This window comes from Grammomys surdaster, unplaced genomic scaffold (genome assembly GCF_004785775.1).
Source record: "Grammomys surdaster isolate TR1022 unplaced genomic scaffold, NIH_TR_1.0 125896, whole genome shotgun sequence".
In the NCBI taxonomy this organism is placed as follows: domain Eukaryota; kingdom Metazoa; phylum Chordata; class Mammalia; order Rodentia; family Muridae; genus Grammomys; species Grammomys surdaster.
In genome coordinates, this window is record NW_021620720.1 from 2,480,208 (window position 1) to 2,486,087 (window position 5,880).

General features: G+C 42.1%; 1 pseudogene; it reads right to left on the reverse strand.

Moving 5' to 3' along the window:
- Nucleotides 1-1,853: 1,853 nt before the first annotated feature.
- Nucleotides 1,854-3,118, reverse strand: LOC114608406 (annotated as a pseudogene).
- Nucleotides 3,119-5,880: the final 2,762 nt, after the last annotated feature.

Sequence of the window (5,880 nt, forward strand, 5' to 3'; positions counted from 1 at the left end):
AGACCTATGTCTGATCTTCTGCCTTTACATTCTACATATGCATTACAAGCCTCACAAAGAACACACTTTCCATGCCATTCAGGGAATTGTTCCTGATGGCTTCTTTTAAAGAAGGTTCAAAGGTTTGAATCACCCTGGCTTCTGTGACAACCATTACGGAGGGCCATGCAATAGCTAGAAAATTAAACAAAACAACAGAAAGAATGAAACCAAATCCCATATCCCTGCAGAATCCCAGAGGCCCAAGAGGCACATCTCCACAAATATCCAGGCTTCTGCTGCACACTTCTGCCTGACAGAGGAGAAGGTTCCAGAGCCATCTTAACACTAGAACTTCCCTCAAGCCTTTTTTTGTCACACTGAAGCTGCAGTCAGCATGGCTGGCAAGGCAGGTGTGGCAGGTAAGTTAAACATAGGGTATGGTAGCCCAGATGGGTTTGGAAGGACAATTAGGAATTAACCAGAAAAGATTGGGTATAAAATTAAAATCTCCGAAGTAAGAAAGAAGAACTAGGGGCCCTTGGGAGTTCAGGAATAGGTGGTAATTTTGTCTTCCTGTTGTTGCCCTGCCACTGTCCTTTGTCACTTTTATTCCGTAGGAGTTTTTCCCCTTGTTTTCAGTACCAGACATGGCAAAAAGTGACTACAGCCAACTGTTAGTAAAACATTTGTTCACAACAGACACCCTGATTACTGCAGACCCCACACTCACTCATTGGGTGTATTTTTCCTTTAAAAAAACAAAACAAGGCCGGGCGGTGGTGGCGCACGCCTTTAATCCCAGCACTTGGGAGGCAGAGGCAGGTGGATTTCTGAGTTCGAGGCCAGCCTGGTCTACAGAGTGAGTTCCAGGATAGCCAGGGCTATACAGGGAAACCCTGTCTCGAAAAACCAAAAAAAAAAAAAAAAAAAAAAAACCCGCCACAACCAAGACCAGGTGGGAAGAGCAAGAGTTAAGATCCTGGAGGGAAGAGTCCAGGAGATCAGGGAGGAGGAACAAGGTGGGCGTGTACACTACAAATGACGTTAGTAATGGGGTCACAATCCCAAAGCATGATGGAAGTCGGTCACTGGGTTAGATGGCATCACAATGGAAGGCACAGTCTGCCTTTGCCATCCCTTAAACGGCCAGCAGACATGGAGACCTGTAGGGGGAGATATTTAGAACTCAGCACCCGGTCCAGCTTATTCTCAGATAGCCAGCATGTTTCCGCTGCGGCTCTGACTGGGACTCCGGCTAGCTAGATGCGCAAGCCCTGGCACCCACAAGACGCCAGCGTTGGGGATGGCTCTGCCAATCCACCACACTGCATCCACAAAGCTCCACTGAACCCCAGACAATATCTGCCATCCTCACTGTACGCAGTAGAAATGAGACTCTTAAAGCTTAATCAAAAGGATTTATATATTTAGAAATGCTCAATTAACAAGATGCCCACACAATTAGAGTTGTTACCCAATTTCTAACCTTTTGATAGAACTTGCTACCCAGGACAGCTTTGGACCCATCCATGGTTCTCCATTGCTGATAGCCTCCTCCTTCTCCACTTCCTCTATTTCTCCCCTCCCCTTCCTCTCTTCCTCTCCTCTTCCTCTTCCCCTCCACTGTGAATACAATGTAGCAGAATAAGTATCCTGTTACAGAGAATAGTCTATGATGCATCTGCACCGCTTTCTCTATTTGGCTATCAAGTGTGTTGTAGAACATCTTAGTGTCATATTGGAAAGGGGTGCCATAGCGGGCTGCTCTGTTTCAGGCAGTGCTAGGTTTCACTGTCTCATTAAACAGGAGGTGACTCCTGCATGGAATGTCAGCTCAGTTTACTCGGTGTTGAAATATGTTTAGGTTATAGTCAATCCAGCAATGTTTTTTCCTTGGGGTGCTAGGCTGTATGCAGGACATCCTTTCAAAGTCTAGACTGTCCACACTCATTTCATCCTTCACTCACCACTTGCATGGACTTTACGTGGCTTCGATGCTGTATGAAGCTTAAGTGTTCCTCTTGGCCTCTTTCTTTCTTAGAAAATGGAGATGATAATATTTTTTGTTTACAGCTACCCACTGTAGCTCTGGGTGTCCTGGGATTCACATTGTAGACCAGGCTGTCCTTGAATTCACAGATCTGCTTGCTTCTGCCTCCTGCATGCTGGGATTAAAGGTGAATGCTATGATCACCTGGCTACTTACTGTTTCCTTGGGATACTTCTAGAGCTATATCTTGCTTTGTGTTTCTTCGTTCTGAAGAAATCATTGTACAATCCAGTCAAAACAACAACACTGTCAGATCCATTTCCTAATATGCAAATGTGTCAAATATGCAGTTGTTACACAATATTCAAAGTTTGCTTCTGTGGCACTCATGTACTTGATATGTCTCCCTAGGTCTGCTTTTCTGTTCCACTCCCAAATTCTGATTGTTGCTGTAGTCAACATATAGCAATCCCTGTGGCTGAATTTTACATCAGAAATATAGGATATGGTTTCAGAATAAAATAGCTTGTGGCTGGGTTCTTGAGTTTTTCAAACAGTCTATAATGCATGTCACAGAGTGTATGTGGCTTTATTTCACATAAACTCTTTACTGCTGTTGTGCACAGATGTGTTACAGCTGCTGGGATGGAATTCTGCTCCTGTGATCAACCGAGCTTTGCCATATTGGCTGGCTTGATACCCACAATATTAATCTCCTGTCTAATTTCCAGATGTCAGATTATTCCACAAACCATCTGCTGATACATAACTTTCATAATCACTTATAATGGGAATTGAGTTGCTGTGAGAGATGTGGGGATTGCAAATATTCTTCATGGACTGGCCTCTACCATTAGATCAGTGGGCCTCTACCATTAGATCAGTGGGCTTAAGGACTGGCAGCCATGCTGTAGTAAGTAGAGTAGCATATCTGTGCCTTCCTCCTTCCTCTTTCAAGTTTACAGGCTTTTGGCCTTGTATCTCTTTCACTGATTTTTCGTGTTATTGTTTTCTCATAAATTAGTAGACAAAAACATTAGTAGAAAGATAGCATGGTGGGGGTTAATCACCTAATTTTTTTGTTCTGTATGTCTAAGCTTTTCAAGTTAAATTCTGGCTCATGGCTCTGGAAGGTGCTGTAAACATTGTACCCTCTGCTATGAGTCTGGATTTTGTTCTTTTGTGGGGGAGAAACAGGGTTTTTATTATTATTATTTATTTGAGTACACTGTAGCTGTCTTCAGACACATACCAGAAGAGGTCATCAGATCCCATTACAGATGGTTGTGAGCCACCATGTGGTTGCTGGGAATTGAACTCAAGACCTCTGGAAGAGGAGTCAGTGCTCTTAACCGCTGAGCCATCTCTCCGGCTCTGGATTTTGTTCTTTTACAACATCAGTTACTGCTGTTTCACCTAAGGAAAAAACACCACTGAGTATCATTTCTTTCTCCTGTTCCTGCCATGTCTTGCTGCAAATGGTGACCCTCCAGGACCCTTGGGGTCTCTGGGACTGAGATTCAGCCCCTTCACATAGGGATGTGGGGGTTTAGTGTGGGAATTGTAGCAGCTGGCACTTGATGGGGGAGGGCCTGGGAACCAGGAAGAAAGGGAAGCAGCCAAAGTCATTCCCTGCTTGGGCTTCTCTCTGTGCAGTGGCAACAGTGTCAAGAACAGGTGACTCTACTTTTGGGGGGAAAAATCACTCTTAAGATGCCCATTTGACATCCTCACTCATCAGCTGAAAACACTGAACTCAAACCCCACCCTCTGTGACTCTACCTTCTTCATCAGTCTTCAAAATGAGCAGTCCCTGTTTCCAAAACTGAAACACTCCACATGTAACCTGAAAGTCTTTCATCCTTTTGTTAGTGTCTCTGAGGTTCTCTGTATCTTACCTTGTGAGTCATTGTAATACTAGCCAAGCACTGTTTGGGATTCCTTCCTTTAGTTTACCTCCCAAGTTCACCTGCATCTCTCTAGCTACACCATAGTTTTACTAAGGTAAAAATCAAAAATCAAGTAGCCAGGCAGTGGTGGCGCATGCCTTTAATCCCAGCACTTGGGAGGCAGAGGCAGGCAGATTTCTGAGTTCGAGGCCAGCCTGCTCTACAGAGTGAGTTCCAAGACAACCAGGGCTACACAGAGAAACCCTGTCTCAGAAAAAAACAAAAACAAACAAACAAAAAAACATTTGGCACTCTAATGTATGCCACAACCAAACTGACAGAAATCACTTCAGCTGTGGACAAACTGAGAAGCCATCAGATTTAGTAAGTCTCCTGGGAAGTCCTCAAAGAGAGTTAAGCAATAATAAACATTTAGAATGGGAAATATCATAATAGAGGGCATTAGGATCCTGTATAGTTCTACTTTAGATGGCTTGAAAATAGAAGGAGAAAATAAAAAGACAAATGACTTGAGATTGACACAATACCAACTATAATTATTATCAGTCTGGCAATTCATATTTTATTAAGAGCCATAGTGTTTTTTATGCCAAATATGACGAGTGAATTGATAGAATACAAGCTTTACAAGACTTATAAATGAAAATGAGAAAAATACTCAGACACAGGCAGAGGAATTTAAGCAAGAACCTACAGGAGCACTGTATGAAGACACTAAAGAGGTGTAGCCTAAGTTTGGCTAGCCAACTTTAGTTTACCCAGTTACTATACAAGACTTACCAGCAGATGATAGATACCCCTAAGGTTATGAAGAAGTTAAATGGAATCCTATAGACACAGATTTGAGGAGATTCAAGCTAGCAATGATTTCATATGGTATGCATTTACCCTATGTGAAGCAGATATTAAATTCATGGGCAACCCAGAACAGAATTATCCCCCAATTATAGAAAGATGTGGCAACAGCAATACTGGAAGCTGGTCCTAATTTATAATGGTGAAAATGGTGAAAAGAGGAAGCCAGGGTCATAGAACAACAAGATAGGGCTAGAGATGATATTTCTCACAACCAGTTGGTAGGTGAAAGTCAATGTGCTAAGTTACAATGGCAGCTTGAATGATCATACCTTGGTGCTATATGGTTTAGCAGATTTAAATGCTTGGAACAATGTTGAAGAATTAGGAAAGGGGTCTGAATTATTTACTAAAATTATACAAGACCCAATAGAAGCCTTCACTGATTTTTTTTGGAAATATTGAATTCAGTTGTAAATAGAATAGTATCGGATGTAGAATACTAATCGAAACTTTGGCTTTTGAAATGCTATTCAGAATGCAAAAGGGCGAATAGACCTTCAAAAGCAAGATCAGCATTGATAGATGAATGGGTTAGAAATATGGCTGATATTAGAACTCACGTTTATAATGCTACTCTGATGGAAGTAATTTCTAAAAGTTTTAATTCTATAAGACCTGAGCCCCTGCATGGCCTCCTGGACAATATTTTGGAAAAAAAAAAGTAGATACTCTAGAACTCTGTTCATAACATGTATAACAGCAGTTCGATTTAGATGAAACTTGGAGACTTCTAACACCAATATTCAGCTTTTATTAATGTTCACATCCTGCTCACAAACCACATGCAAGAAAGTCAGATCCCTCACTTGACCAGTTCCAGAACAGACAGAAAATCAAAACAAACAAAAGATATAACATCTGGACAGTGTAACATCTATCTCTCCAAGGCCACCTAGCTTCTCTTATTGTTTCTGTGTTCTACACCCTGCGTTCTTTCAGACCCCAGGCAGACATACTACAAATTACTAGTATATACTGCTTCCATCCTGTGTTCCTCTCATAACTTTTTCTCGTCTTTCGGATCTCAGCCGGAGCTTCAGGCTGTGTGTCTCTAGTCTCTCTAGAACGTTCAAAAAAAGAAAAGAAAAGAAAGGAAAGGAAAGGAAAGGAAAGGAAAGGAAAGGAAAGGAAAGGAAAGGA